General features: G+C 43.4%; 1 protein-coding gene across 1 annotated transcript in view; it reads left to right on the top strand.

The window, feature by feature from the left end:
• Nucleotides 1-16,730, top strand: part of LOC111964034 (astrotactin-2) — a 798,238-nt gene that overhangs the window by 374,729 nt on the left and 406,779 nt on the right. The gene's annotated exons all lie outside the window — the stretch shown is intronic.

Genomic DNA, 16,730 nt, shown 5'->3' with positions numbered 1-16,730 from the left:
AGGAAAGAGCTTGGCCTTACTGTTTGATAAATAACTACAGTACCAGTCAAAGTTTGGACACACTCTACCATTCAAGGGTTTTCTTAACGCTCAAAGCGCATTAAGGAGAAAATTCTCCACAAATTAACTTTTAACAAGGAACACCATGGTAATTGAAATGCGTTCCGGTGACTAACTCATGAATCTGTTGAGAGAATGCCAAGAGTGTGCAAAACTGGCATTAAGGCTTTGACTGGTACTGTACGTCACCACAGAGGTGTGAGGGGAGAGGAGAAGGGAGAAAGGAAGGATGGTGATGGGTGAAGAAGGTGACAATGGGGGGATTGGGGAGACAGCCATGTCCAGAAAATACATCATGAGGAAGGCGGAGAGGAAGAGAAATAGAGAGATATGTGTCACGTTTCTGACCTTAATTTTCCTTACCTTTATTTTCCTTTGTTTTGTCTTTAGTTAGTATGGTCAGGGCGTGAGTTGGGGTGGGCAGTCTATGTTATGTGTTTCTATGTTTAGGTTTGTCATTTGGCCTGATATGGTTCTCAATCAGAGGCAGGTGTTTTCCATTGCCTCTGATTGGGAACCATATTTAGGTAGCCTGTTTTCACTGTTGGTTTGTGGGTGTTTGTTTCCTGTGTCAGTGTTTGTGCCACACGGGACTGTTTCGGTTAGATTCACTTTTGTTATTTTGTATTTTGTCTTGTTCAGTTGATTATATTAAAACATGGACACTTACTACGCTGCGTCTTGGTCCGATCCCTGCTACACCTCCTCTTCAGACGAAGAGGAGGAAATCTGCCGTTAGAATATGTGGACGTGTCAAGCCAACAGTACAGTTTACTGAGTGTAAATATGAATTAAAGCAATTTTATAGAATAAAATGATATTTCAGTGGAAAATAAAATGATAAAAATAGATGTGCCATCTGGTCAAAGGGTTCAACTGAAAGTTCATTTGCAATAACCGTACAGGAAATTCAAGAACAGGAAACATATTTGTATAGTTTATGTCATTTATTCACACATCCATTTGTAATTTGGCTGCTTTGAGAATATAATAGTATACAGTATAAGGATATTTTTGTTTTACCACATAATTGACATAATTGTGCTTGGCTGTAATGTCAGGGTTGGGCTTTGAATTAAAAGCAGTCAAATCAGGAAGTAAACAAAAATTTGTATTCAATAATCGAAAAAGGGAATTTATTTTCAATCACTTCTCAATAATATTTTAAGAGTTTTAACATTTCAGAATTTTAAATTCAAATAATTTTCTGAATTGACTGCCTTCAATTAAATTTGAGCCCAACCCTGGTAGATGTAGTTACCAAAATCCCCCCTAGGTGGAGTAAGTGGGTTAACTTTCACTATTTAAAATACACTGTGGTGTGGAGAATAGAAAAAGGTGACGTCATGGTTCTCCTCTTGTGGGGATAAATGCAAAGAGTTGTGTTTGTGCGTGCGGGCGTGCGTGTGCGTGTGTTTGTTTGTGTATAATTTCTGTAGATTCAACTGTATTGTCTTGTCATGACTGTGTTGCTGTTTTGGGTGAGGTTTCCCCCTTGAGAGGAACCTTTGATTATTAGATACTGGAAGCTAGTCATGTTTGGAATCTCATCCCTAAGGTGATTTAGCTGAGGGTCTGGCTCCGCTTCACATTTAGTTTACACCATCTTCCCTCAGCTGGGCTCAATCTGAGGAGAGTGAGATGCAATTAGGAAGTCCACTGCACTTGTTTGTCTGTGTGTGTGTGTCTGTGTGTGTCTGTGTGTGTGTGTGTGTGTGTGTGTGTGTGTGGGTGTGGGTGTGGGTGTGTGTGGGTGCATGTGTGCGTGCATGTGTGCGTGCATGTCCAGTACCAGTCAAAAGTTATATTACACCTACTCATTGAAGTTTTTTTTTACTATTTTCTACATTGTAGAATAATGGTGAAGACATCAAAACTATGAAATAACTCATATGGAATCATGTAGTAACCAAAAAAGGTGTTAAACAATTTAAAATATTTTGGGGATTTTAGATTCTTCAGAGTAGCCACCCTTTCCCTTGATGACAGCTTTGCAAACTCTCAACCAGTCTCAACTCTCAACCTTTGCATTCTCTCAACCAGTTTCAGCTGGAATGCTTTTCCAACAGTCTTGAAGGAGTTCCCACATATGCTGAGCACTTGTTAGCTGCTTTTCCTTCACTCTGCTGTCCAACTCATCCCAAACCATCTCAATTGGGTTTAGTTCGGGTGATTGTGGAGGCCAGGTCATCTGATGCAGCACTCCATCTCTCTCCTTCTTGGTCAAATAGCCCTTACACAGCCTGGAGGTGTGTTGGGTCATTGTCCTGTTGTTTTATTTCATAGTTTTGATGTCTTCACTATTATTCAACAATGTAGAAAATAGTCAAACTAAAGAAAAACCCATGAATGAGTAGGTGTGTCCAAACTGTTGACTGGTACTGTATGTGTGTATGATTATGTTTATGACTCATCTGTTAACTGGATTGCATTGGCTCTGGCTGACAACGGATGTCCCTTGTCCCCTCACTTACATAGACACACACAGACGCACGCGCACACACACACACACACACACACACACACACACACTAATGCACACACGCGCACACACACCACTACCCGTTCCCCACCACCTCCACCGGGACCAGAACGGTCAAGCATCTAATTACCCTGCCTGACTAAAATTACAGCATGCAGCACAGCAGCAATAGCACTGGCAACACACACGCACACATGCACAACAACAAAGACCCCAGCCCATACGTGCCGCCCATACCAAGCGCCTGTCTCAGCCACGAAGAAAAGAGGCACAATCGATAGCAGACGGCCCCTAGTGGGCTCAGTCGATACATAAACGTGAGGAAGAGCAAAGTGTCCTATTTTTCTCCTCCTTCTAGTCTTCTGGGGACAGGGGGGAGCAGACTGCGGTGGGTCACTGGCGAGGGTCGGCCCTCCGAGGTAGCGGGATTATTAGCTTGGTATTGATGCATCGACCCTACAGGGACAAGCTAGTGCTGCTCTTGGCCAGCTCTCTGAAAGACTCCTGCTTCTATTAGCATAGCAGATACAACGGCCTGGCCATACATCTCTACTACACGATAAAGGCAGTACACTGATTGAAACTGTGCCTTGTGACTACACCTCTCCCCCACCTGGAAAAAGACGGCCACGCAAAAAGAGTTCACTAAGATGCTACAATAAATAAACAAAGGGAAATCATGGTTGTTTATTGTGAAGCAAAAAGGAAAGGATGTTGCCCTTGTGTGCCTGTGTGTACAAACCCAGTTTGTATCTTCAGCCATGCAAAACTACCTGCGGCTCTCAATGCCAAGCTGCCGTCTTGCCTCCGCTGCCCCTGCCCCTGCTCTCTGCCTATGGCAAGGCTTGTCATGTTCCTCCCATTTCGATCTGCCCATTACAAAAGTAGACAGGTATTGTGTTACTATCTTGAATTATCCGTATGTCTGCTTCCTCGAAAAACAGCGCTACCGGAACAATGGGGCAAAGGATTAAAACAACAGAATTCACTGCCCTCCTCACTTCAACAACACGGTTCCAGGAAAACATTTTGAGAGAAAGTAAAAGTCACTCTCCGACTCTGTCTTCAATGCTACGATTACGACAGGGCTAGTTTAAGGATTTGACGAAGAAAACGGGAGAAAAAAAAGATGATCTTTGAAGCGGTTTTACATTACATGTTATGTACGATGTTTATCTCCCAGTCAGATAATGACAGAGACCTCTCACCACCTCTTTGGGGAAGTGTTGAGTCAGGCCTGTTATGAATGTATGTTTCATAACCCCAGATCCTACCCCACACTGAGACTATACCTACCTACTGTATTTGGAGCCTAACTATAAGCAGTTAGCTACTCTCCCCCTAGAAGGACCCTCCCCTGGCCCTGTTTCAGTGACAGAGCCCAATACCTCAATGGATAAATAAATAAACTCATGCCAGTGGAGGTTGCCAGCAGGCCTGAGTCCCGCATGGCCCTGATTGAATTATGGCAGAGCTATTGAACAAATTGGCTGTGAGGCTAATGACTCAGAACACTGTGTATCTTGCTGAGTAATCAACCCCCCCCCCCCCCCCCCCCCCCCCCGCACCCCCCACCCTCCCACCATCCACCCCCCCCCATGTCTTTTCTGTTTTCCTAAATGGCGTTTCCTGCACAAGGTCGGGTGCAGACCCAGGTTTGACTCATGCAGTCTCCTTAAACTTGTTAAACTCAGGGCTTGAGGAAAATTAACGAGTTTACTGGGGCGGCCTCTCAACTTTTTGTGTGCTTTCTGGAGTTGGGGTGGGTGATGGGATGGGATGTGGGTGGTGACGGTGTAATTGAATGGAAACTGTTTGGTTCTCCTCTTCAAAAATGCCCCCTGGAAACGGTTTACCCCCAAGTGCATCAAGGCTGCAAGTTTATCCAATAAGCTCTAAGCCTCTCTAAGAAAGGTTATGACAACAGACCTGGCCACCCCTTTCTCAAATTTGTCACCGGGGGGAAAAAAGTGTGAAGCCACCACTTTTTACCAAATTGATTTATTTGAACACGAAGAGGCTGGAAACCCACAACACAGAGCCATTCAAGTTGCCATTAAGCCTGGATCAAATTAGCTTAGAGCATCCTGAGACCAGGTTGACTCTCTTGAAACTCAATATGGGTTAGGGTTCCTTAGTGACCCAGCCGCCACCCCAGCCCCCATCAACCCTTCTGTGAACCACCCTGCAGTTGGCCCCAATGTCCCCTAGTTCCTGGAAGTCCTCCACTTGATGGAGTTCCTAGAAACTGGAGATCTAGATGTTCTATCCTTTGTTAACAGGATGGAGAGGGGTCCTTGCCACCCACACCACACCGCACCGCTGTCACCGCTATCCTGCTATTCTGCTCCTCGCTGACTCTCACCACCCCGGATCCTCCAATAAATCAATAGTGCAGGCCAGCTGGCCAATGTTTTCACAAATTAGCCAGAGGAGATGGACAGTAATGTGGCCGGCGTAGATTAGCCAAACAGATTAATATGCTAGGAGGTCACCATGATCCTCTGCTCTTCTTGTAAGTGATGGCTTTCTGCATAGTGAGCCAAACCAGGTGCTACATTGTCTACTGGCTAGTGTGATGTCAGAGGATTTGGTGGCGTGGGCAGGAAAGGGGTGACACTGCTTGTGGCCAACGGCAGAGCTATGTCACACTGGTCAAAGTGGAGAGGAGTGTGCATAATTGAATTTCTCAACAACAACAAAAATATAAAGTAAAAAATGTCTTCCCAATGATACCATCAAAAGTTAAAACATTTTAAAAACTATGATTTTCAAACACTATGCGATTCGCGGTGACAAGAATACTGTCCCTTGAGCTAGAAACTCGTTGCAGGTTTTAAAAATCAGTTTTTTCATATATTTTTTTTCAACACAGATCATAGAACCACTCTGTTTTCACATATGTAGACACTGGTTTGGTGCTGGAGATTATGAATATGAGGTTGAAAGTGGCGGAATTGCCCTATAAGAGGGAAAAAATACTCTCCTAAATCTACAGTTGAAGTCGGAAGTTTACATACACTTAGGTTGGAGTCATTAAAACTCGTTTTTTAACCACTCCACAAATTTATTTTTAACAAACTATAGTTTTGGCAAGTCGGTTAGGACATCTACTTTGTGCATGACACAAGTCATTTTTCCAACAATTGTTTACAGACAGATTATTTAATTTATAATTCACTGTATCACAATTCCTGTGGGTCAGAAGTTTACATTCACTAAGTTGACTGTGCCTTTAAACAGCTTGGAAAATTCCAGAAAATGATGTCATGGCTTTAGAAGCTTCTGATAGGCTCATTGACATCATTTGAGTCAATTGGAGGTGTACCTGTGGATGTATTTCAAGGCCTACCTTCAAACTCAGTGCCTCGTTGCTTGACATCATGGGAACATCAAAAGAAATCAGCCAAAACCTCAGAAAAAAAATTGTAAACCTCCACAAGTCTGGTTCATCCTTGGGAGCAATTTCCAAATGCCTGAAGGTAACACGTTCATCTGTACAAACAATAGTATGCAAGTATAAACACCATGGGACCACGCAGCTGTCATTCCGCTAAGGAAGGAGACGCATTCTGTCTCCTAGAGATTAATGTACTTTGGTGTGAAAAGTGCAAGTCATTCCCAGAACAACAGCAAAGGACCTTGTGAAGATGCTGGAGGAAACAGGTACAAAAGTATCTATATCCACAGTAAAACGAGTCCTATATCGACATAACCTGAAAGGTCTTTCAACAAGGAAGAATAAACAGCTCCAAAACCCCCATAAAAATCCAGACTACGGTTTGCAGCTGCACATGGGGACAAAGATCATACTTTTTGGAGAAATGTCCTCTGGTCTGATGAAACAAAAATAGAACTGTTTGGCCATAATGACCATCGTTATGTTTGGAGGAAAAAGGGATAGGCTTGCAGGCCGAAGAACACCATCCCAACCGTGAAGTACGGGGGTGGCAGCATCATGTTGTGGGGGTGCTTTGCTGCAGGAGAGACTGGTGCACTTCACAAAATAGATGGCATCATGAGGAAGGACACTTATGTGGATATATTGAAGCAACATCTCAAGACATCAGTCAGGAAGTTAAAGCTTGGACACAAATGGGTCTTCCAAATGGACAATGACCCCAAGCATACTTCCAAAGTTGTGGCAAAATGGCTTAAGGACAACAAAGTCAAGGTATTGGAGTGGCCATCACAAAGCCTTGACCTCAATCCTATAGAAAATGTGTGGGCAGAACTGAAAAAGCGTGTGCGAGCAAGGAGGCCTACAAACCTGACTTAGTTACACCAGCTCTGTCAGGAGGAATGGGCCAAAATTCACCCAACTTGTTGTGTTAAGCTTGTGGAAGGCTACCTGAAACGTTTGACCCAAGTTAAACAATTGAAAGGCAATGCTACCAAATACTAATTGAGTGTATGTAAACTTCTGACCCACTGGGAATGTGATGAAAGAAATGAAAGCTGAAATAAATCATTCTCTCTACTATTATTCTGACTTTTCACATTCTTAAAATAAAGTGGTGATTCTAACTGACCTAAAACAGGGAATTGTTACTAGGATTAAATGTCAGGAATTGTGAAAAACTGAGTTTAAATGTATTTGGCTAAGGTGTATGTAAACTTCTAACTTCAACTGTATAAGTTAATGCTTTATCATGAAGGCAATAGAATAAAGTGCTCCACCATTCCAGCTATTAAAAAAAAATATATTTTTTTTTTCTCAGGCATGATGTTTGCTTGCAATCCAACCCCCTTAAGGGGCCTCCCTGTCCAACCCCTTTTTCTTGAAGTGCATAGCAGTAGGCTATCGCTTCTTCCCCAACCCCACCCCCAGTAACACTGGCCACTACTTATGTGGATCCATCAGTGTTCTGGGAAAAGCATAATCTACTGTTAATCAATACGGGATAGTGTATCATCCTATCCTCCACTGCCGTACCATGGCTCAACTAACAGGATTGGACAGTAGTTTCTCCCTGCGTTTCAGCTGCGTGCAGAATTGTGCCAGGCCATGTCATGGAGGGATTTTCCTGTTGTGTGTGTGTCTGTGTACATGTCTGTGTGTGTCACGTATTTAGTTTAATACTGAATGTGCTTGACATATTAACACTTACCATGTATCCATAACAGGCTCATGTCTGTTCTGTTGTTGTTTTTTCATCCTGCCACTGAAGGGTATACTACAAAGCAGCGTCAATGAGTTAGCCTGCTAACTTGCCTAAATATTCAGAAATAACTTATTTTGGGGGAAAATAAGCAGTGCCTTCGGAAAGTATACAGACTTCTTTACTTTTTCCACGTTTTGTTACGTTACAGCCTTGTACTAAAATGGATTAAAGAGAAAAAATAATCAGCAACTACTCACAATACCCCATAATGACTAAGCAAAAACTGTTTTTTATACATTTTTGCAAATGTATATAAAAATTAAATACCTTATTTACATATGTATTCAGACCCTTTTCTATAAGACACGAAATTGAGCTCAGGTGCATCCTGTTTCCATTGATCATCCTTGAAATGTTTCTACAACTTGATTGGAGTCCACCTGTGGTAAATTCAATTGGTTGGACATGATTTGGAAAGGCACACGCCTTTCTATATAAGGTCCCAAAGTTGACAGTGAATGCAAAAACCAAGCCATGAGGCCAAAGGAATTGTCCATAGAGCTCAGAGACAGCATTGTGTCGAGGCACAGATCTGGGGAAGGGTACTAAAAATTGTTTGCAGCTTTGAAGGTCCCCAAGAACACAGTGGCCTCCATCATTCTTAAATGGAAGAAGTGTAGAACCACCAGGACTTCCTAGAGCTGGCCGCCCGGCCAAAGTGAGCAATCAGGGGAGAAGGGCCTTTGTCAGGGAGGTGACCAAGAACCCGATGGTCACTCTGACAGAGCTTTAGAGTTCTTCTGTGGAGGTGGGAGAACCTTCCAGAAGGACAACCATCTCTGCAGCACTCCAACAATCAGGCCTTTATGGTAGAGTGGCCAGACGGAAGCCACTCTTCAGCAAAAGGCACAAAAACCCGCTTGGAATTTGCCAAAATGCAGCTAAAGACTCTCAGACCATGAGAAACACGATTCTCTGGTCTGATGAAACCAAGATGGAACTCTTTGGCCTGAATGCCAAGCGTTACGTTTGGAGGAAATCTGGCACCATCCCTAAGGTGAAGCATGGTGGTAGCAGCATCATGATGTGTGGATGTTTTTTAGCGGCAGGGACTGGGAGACTAGTCAGGATTGAGGCAAAGATGAACAGAGCAAAATACAGAGAAAAACCTGCTCCAGAGCTCTCAGTAACTCAGACTGGGGCGAAGTTTCACCTTCCAACAGACCAACGACCCTAAGCACAAAGCCAAGACAATGCGGTAGTGTCTTCGGAACAAGTTCTAAATGTCCTTGAGTGGTCCAGCCAGAACCCGGAATTGAACCCGATCGGACATCTCTGGAGAGACCTGAAAATAGCTGTGCAGCAACGCTCCACATCCAACCTGACAGAGCTTGAGAGGATCTGCAGAGAAGAATGGGAGAAACTCAAATACAGGTGTGCCAAGTTTGTAGCTTCATACCCAAGAAGGCTCGATGCTGTAATCGCTGCCAATGGTGCTTCAACAAAGTACTGAGTAAAGGTTCTGAATACTTATGTAAATGTAATGTTTCATTTTTAAATATATATATACATTTGCAAAAATGTCTAAAAACCTGTTTTTGCTTTGTCATTATGTGCTATTGTGTGTAGATTGATGAGAAAAAACAACATTTTAATTAACGTAACAAAATGTGGAAAAGTCAAGTGATCTGAATACTTTCTGAAGGCACTGTAAGCTTGAAATGGGCATGGTCTAATTGACACAACAACTAAAAACACATATCTAAGTTTTGCATTCTTAATCAGCCAGAAGTCATTTTTTTATCAAAGCTGGCTAACTCATTGATCCTGTTTTGTAGTAGACCCTTCAGGTCTTACCTCTCCTACCCTCCTCCGAGCCACAATTAGACCACCCCCCCCTGTTTACCCAGTTGAGACTGGATTGCATTACTCTTTGAAACATAAACACAGGGACGTAATCGGTTTGTCTATTTTTCAAATGTGCAGCCGTGCAGTCAAGCAAAGCCGGCCTGACTGGGGGGTTTTCTAGGAATGTGAGGCAGAGCTGTGGTCTCCCCCCAGCCTCCCCACTATTAGAGATCATTTCCCATGTTTGTCTATGGGTCTGCATGCATGTGCTCCCCAAAGGCTTCCTGTTGTGTTTGCTGATGATCTGGTTCCCATTGATTGAGTTGCGGACTGTGGAGGAGTCTCTCTCTTTCTGTCTTTCTGTGTCTCGTCTCTTTCTATTGTTCAGCCAACATTTAGCCACATGGTTGGCGGGGGATCTCATAATCTTAAGAAATGCAATCACTTTCTTCCACATTTTCCCCCCCTACCTTGCCTGTCTCTCTCAGGAAAGTCATTATTTGTGGATTGCAGTGTTGGCTAGGCTGAGTGGGGTTCCCACTAATAGGGGCTCATTCAGCAGGCTCATTTAGAGGGGGTAGTGTTGGAAGTTAAATAAGGGGAAAGACCTGACTGACTGACTGCTGGAGGCCTGTTGATCCTATCGCCTAGCAGGGGGGCCCTCGCTGGAGGGAGGGAGGCATCCCAGCCCAGTGCTCCCTTACTGTACATCGCACTCCGTTTTATTTTATGATGTGAAGCACTTATTAACTTGTATTGAAAAGTGGTATACAAATAGTTATTATTAACACAATTAAAGTCATTATTAGAATACACACTCCATTCTTTGTTTCTCTCTGCCTCTCTGTTTCTCTCTCCATCTCCTCTGCTTTTCTCTTTTCCTCTGCTCCTCTCTTTCTGTCTGCCTCTTTCTTGCTGCACGTTCCAGAGCTGTATACACAGCACTGAGTGAGTGAGTGAGGGCTGGAGAAGTCAGTTCCCATGAAGGACTGTCTGGGCTTTTAACGCTAACGATGCAACCACTGTTTCGGGGGATGGCAACATCGGCTTCTGGAGGCATTCCACTCTCAGTGTCTGTCTCTATATGGCCAGAGCTTTTCAGAACAACTACTCGGGCTGCCTTGATTTCATCGCAACCGCCATCTCAAATACTGAACCAGGGAGGTTTTCCAATGCCTCGCAAAGAAGGGCACCTATTGGTAGAAAAAAAACAGACATTGAATATCCCTTTGAGCATGGTGAAGTTATTAATTGCACGTTGGAAGGTGTATCAATACACCCAGTCACTACAAAGATACAGGCGTCCTTCATAACTCACTTGCCGGAGAGGCTTGGTGACTTTAAAACAGTTACAGAGTTTATTGGCTGTGATATGAGAAAACTGAGGATGGATCAACAACATTGTAATTATTACACAATACTAACCGAATTCACAGAGTAAAAAGAAAGAAGCCTGTACATATTATAAATATTCCAAAACATGCATCCTGCTTGCATCAAGGCACTGAAGTAATACTGCAAAAAATGTGGCAAAGCAATTCACATTATGTTTGGGGCAAATCCAAAACAACACATCACTGAGTACCACTCTTCATATTTTCAAGCATGGTGGTGGCTGCATCATGTTCTGTGTATGCTAGTCATCTGCAAGACCTAGGGAGTTTTTTAGGATAAAAGAAACAGAATAGAGCCAAGCACAGGGTAATTTCTAGAGGAAAACTTGGTTCAGTCTGCTTTCCAATAGACACTGGGAGACAAATTCACATTTCAGCAGGACAATTATCTAAAAAATGAGGCCAAATATACACGGAAGTTGCCTACCAAGATGACATTGAATGTTCCTGAGTGGCTTTGTTACAGTTTTGACTTAAATTGGTTTAAAAATCTATGGCAAGAATTGAAAATGGCTATCTAGCAATGATCAACAACCAACTTGACAGAGCTTGAATAATTTTTGAATAATGGGCAAATATTGTACATTCCAGGTGTGCAAAGCTCTTAAGCAGAAATCCTATTTATTTGCATATCCGATTCGAATCTGTTATTATTATTTATTTTTTTGCAGTCTGAAAAGCCAATTATTATTATTTTTTATTTAACCTTTATTTAACTAGGCAAGTCAGTTAAGAACAAATTCTTATTTACAATGATGGCCTACCAAAAGTTCTCCTGCGGGGACGGGGGCTGGGATAAAAAAAATATACAGTTGAAGTCAGAAGTTTACATACACCTTAGCCAAATACATTTAAACTCAGTTTTTCACAATTCCTGACATTTAATCCTAGTACAAATTCCCTGTTTTAGGTCAGTTAGGATCACCACTTTATTTTAAGAATGTGAAATGTCAGAATAATAGTAGAGAGAATGATTTATTTCAGCTTTCATTTCTTTCATCACATTCCCAGTGGGTCAGAAGTTTACATACACTCAATTAGTATTTGGTAGCATTGCCTTTCAATTGTTTAACTTGGGTCAAACTTTTCTGGTAGCCTTCCACAAGTTTCCCACAATAAGTTGGGTGAATATTGGCCCATTCTTCCTGACAGAGCTGGTGTAACTGAGTCCGGTTTGTAGGCCTCTTTGCTCGCACACGCTTTTTCAGTTCTGCCCACAAATGTTCCATAGGATTGAGGTCAGGGCTTTGTGATGGCCACTCCAATACCTTGACTTTGTTGACCTTAAGCCATTTTGCCACAACTTTGGAAGTATGCTTGGGGTCATTGTCCATTTGGAAGACCCATTTGCGACCAAGCTTCAACTTCTTGAGTGATGTCTTGAGATGTTGCTTCAATATATCCACATAATTTTCCTCCCTCATGATGCCATCTATTTTGTGAAGTGCACCAGTCCCTCCTGCAGCAAAGCACCCCCACAACATGATGCTGCCACCATGCTTCACGGTTGGGATGGTGTTCCTCCGCTTGCAAGCCACCCCCTTTTTCCTCCAAACATAACGATGGTCAGTCTGTTTTTTTTTTATGGCGGTTTTGGAGCAGTGGCTTCTTCCTTGCTGAGAGGCCTTTCAGGTTATGTTGATATAGGACTAGTTTTACTGTGGATATAGATACTTTTGTACCTGTTTCCTCCAGCATCTTCACAAGGTCCTTTGATGTTGTTGTCGGATTGATTTTCACTTTTCGCACCAAAGTACGTTCATCTCTAGGAGACAGAATGCGTCTCCTTCCTAAGCGGTATGGCGGCTGTGTGGTCCCATGGTGTTTATACTGGCGTACTATTGTTTGTACAGATGAACGTGMTACCTTCAGGCATTTGGAAATTGCTCCCAAGGATGAACCAGACTTGCGGAGGTCAAAATCTTTTTTTCCTGAGGTGTTGGCTGATTTCTTTTGATTTTCCCATGATGTCAAGCAAATAGGCACTGAGTTTGAAGGTAGGCCTTGAAATACATCCACCGGTACACCTCCAATTGATTCAAATTATGTCAATTAGCTTATCAGAAGCTTCTAAAGCCATGACATCATTTTCTGGAATTTTCCAAACTGTTTAAAGGCACAGTCAACTTAGTGTATGTAAACTTCTGACCCACTGGAATTGTGATACAGTGAATTATAAGTGAAATAATCTGTCTGAAATCAATTGTTGGAAAAATTACTTGTGTCATGCACAAAGTAGATGTCCTAACCAACTTGCCAAAACTATAGTTTGTTAACAATACATTTGTGGAGTGGTTGAAAAACGAGTTTTAATGACTCCAACCTAAGTGTATGTAAACTTCCGACATCAACTGTATATAGGACAAAACACACCTCAGAGACAGAGACATCACAACACTACATAAAGAGAGACCTAAGACAACAACATAGCATGGCAGCAACACATGACAACACAGCATGGTAGCAAGACCACATGACAAGAACATGGTAGCAACTCAATATGGCAGCAGCACAATATGGTAGGAGCACAAACGATGTTACAAACATTTTTGGGCACAGACAACAGCACAAAGGCAAGAAGGTAATGCAATACATCACACGAAGCAGCCACAACTGTCAGTAAGACTGTCCATTATTGAGTCTTTGAATGAAGATATGGAGATAAAACAGTCCAGTTTGAGTATTTTTTGCAGCTCGTTCCAGTCACTAGCTGCAGCGAACTGAAAAGAGGAGCGACCCAGGGATGCATGTGCTTTGGGGAACTTTAACAGAATGTGACTGGCAGAACAGGTGTTTATGTGGAGGATGAGGGCTGCAGTAGGTATCTCAGATAGGGGGGAGTGAGGCCTAAGAGGTTTTTATAAATAATCATCAACCAGTGGGTCTTGTGACTGGTATACAGAGATGACCAGTTTACAGAGGAGTTTAGAGGGCAGTGATGTGTCCTATACGGAGCATTGGTGGCAAATTTGATGTCCAAATGGTAAAGAACATCTAGCCGCTCAAGAGCACTCTTACCTGCCGATCTATAAATTAAGTCTCTGTAATCTAGCATGGGTAGGATGGTCATCTGAATCGGGGTTAATTTGGCAGCTTGGGTGAAAGCAGAGTGATTATGATAGAGGAAACCAAGTTTAGATTTAACTAGCCTGCAGCTTTGATATGTGCTGAGAGAAGGACAGTGTACCCTCTAGCCATACTCCCAAGTACTTGTATGAGGTGAGTACCTCAAGCTCTAAACCCTCAGAAGTAGTAATCACAACGGTGGGGAGAGGGGGCATCCTTCTTACCAAACCACATGACCTTTGTTTTGGAGGTGTTCAGAACAAGGTTAAGGGCAGAGAAAGCTTGTTGGACACTAAGAAAGCTTTGTGGTAGAGCGTTTAACACAAACTCCGGGGAGGGGCCAGCTGATAGACAGGCAATGAGGCATGGCTGAGTCAAATAGGAATCCTGACTTAATTAAAGTGTTTCATAATAAGCTTCATAAGTTAATTAGCCTCCCTAAAAAGTCTGTGTGTGTGTGTAAATGCATGTGTGCTCGACGCAAGTGAAATCTCGGGAGAGAGGGGGGAGTGTGGTGGGGGTACCTGTGCCATACGGGGAGACAGGCCAGTGAGAAGCTTTTTTTGGGAGGCAGATTCCTTGTAGAAAATCCCAGCTAGCTAGCTAACGTAGCTAGCAAGTCTCTGTCCACAATGTTTTTTCCCACGTGCAAAAGGAGGTCGTTAGCTAGCTATATCAGTTTCGGTGAATGGTCCTTTACGACGGGCAAACAAGGTTGTCTTGTGACTGTTGTATTTTGGAGATTGCGAGGAGGATAACATTCTCTAGAATGCAGTCGTCCCTGGCGACGGCTGTCCACGGTGATGGTGCTGCCACTCTGGGCGAGATCTCAAAGCACACCAGCTGGTGTGTGTTCTTCCCCGTTAGACTGGTGTAGTTCTCCTTGTCTGAGGTCAGGCTCATTCAGATCAGGAAGCTGATTTGACCTAAAACATCCTTGGTGCAATATTTGGGGATTCCTCCCTGCCCCTCCTGTATCTGGTCGAGCAAATAGAAGCTGTGGATGAGTTTAGACCTGACCATCTCTGCTCTGGGAAAGAACTTCTCATCTGTTGACTTGCCCCTCTCATTGTGACTGTTGTAGGACATGGAATCTGATATTTCAAGCCACATTTCAAGTCACCTAGGTGGTTTGAAGTCTGATACAAATCGGATTCTTGGCCATGTGACTTGTGTCTGAATGGTTAAATCGGATTTATTTGCTCTCAAGTGGTTTTTAGACCGTTATTTCGTAAATCCAAATCATATTTTTGAAAGTTGGATCATCTTATCCCTTGAGGCTTTAAAGGTCTTCTTACACTATGATTTTGAACATTCTAAGCAACTGGGAAACATCCCTGGCAGACATTGTTGTCACCTTAGCTTGCTACATAACTTCTGAGTGATAGGAAGCACGATCACCACCAATAAGCCTACACCACTGCGCACACACTCGTCGTTACTATGACAACTAGCTTAGCCATGTCAGCAAATGACTGCTGTCTGAACAAACACAAATCCGATTTGGTCACTTGTAACTTGCTATTTGGTATTTGAATTAGGATCCCCATTACCTGTTGCGAAAGCAGCAACTACTCTTCCTAGGGTCCACACAAAACATGACATAATACAGAACATTAATAGACCAAAACAGCTCAAGGACAGATGTTTGGACAGTCAGTAGTCCAAAACGAATTTGAAAAACAAAACTGACAATGCCTTTAAGACACATTCGGTGTCCTCTCCTCTGGATGACTGGTTTCCGGATGTTTTCTGGTGTCTCTGTGCAGGTGTTTGATGACCGCGATCAAGCGTGTCCCTCAGCAGTCTGCGCGGGTCGGCGCTGTCAACCAATTGCTTACATAAATAACTAAGTGCTCCATTGATTGGCCGGTGTGACAGGGAGCCAAAGTGCCTGCGAACTCCCCTGAACTCTCCTTTGCCAAAGCACTGACGTCACCTTATTTGATCACTTTAACGGTAATATTGGCATGTGGTTGGTCTGATGAAACAGAACAATTTAAAAAGGAAAGGAAGATACCTAGTCAGTTGTACAACTGAATGCCTTCAACTGAAATGTGTCTTCTGCATTTTACCCAACCCCTCTGAATCAGAGAGATGCAGCCTCCTTAAATCAACATGAACAGTGCCCAGGGAACAGTGAGTTAACTGCCTTGCTCAGGGGCAGAACGATAGATTTTTACCTTGTCAGCTCAGGGATTCAATCCAGCAACCTTTCGGTTACTGGCCTAACGCTCTAACCACTAGGCTACCTGCCAATTAGTTTGAGTTGAAGTGGTACACACTCATGATCTTGACGATGTTTCGGTTTAATGAGTTTGAGGAAATGCATATCTTTTTGGCCTTTTGACCTCTTAGAGAAGTAATATTCTTTCTCTGTTTAACTTGCTCTCTCTCACGCACGCACGCACGCACGCACGCACGCACGCACGCACGCACGCACGCACGCACGCACGCACGCACGCACGCACGCACCACACACACCACACACACAACCACACACACACACCACACACACACACACCACACACACACACACACACACACACACACACACACACTGACCTTTATGTGTCACCATTCCCAATTAAAACAAGACAGGAACATGACATGTTCTCCAAGGCTACTCAGTCACGTATCATCAGACCCTCGCCGCCGCGACTCTTCCGGTGGCGGAGGTGATTAAACCTGTGAGCCCCCAGTGTGTGACGATTCCGGGGCGGACATCGGGGGGGGGGACATGCACAGGGGTGGTAGCAACAGACATCATGGAGC

This window comes from Salvelinus sp. IW2-2015, linkage group LG5, assembly GCF_002910315.2.
Source record: "Salvelinus sp. IW2-2015 linkage group LG5, ASM291031v2, whole genome shotgun sequence".
NCBI classification, from domain to species: Eukaryota; Metazoa; Chordata; class Actinopteri; order Salmoniformes; family Salmonidae; genus Salvelinus; species Salvelinus sp. IW2-2015.
The sequence above is the reverse complement of the archived record's forward strand: the minus strand, read 5'-3'. Positions and strand labels throughout refer to the sequence as shown.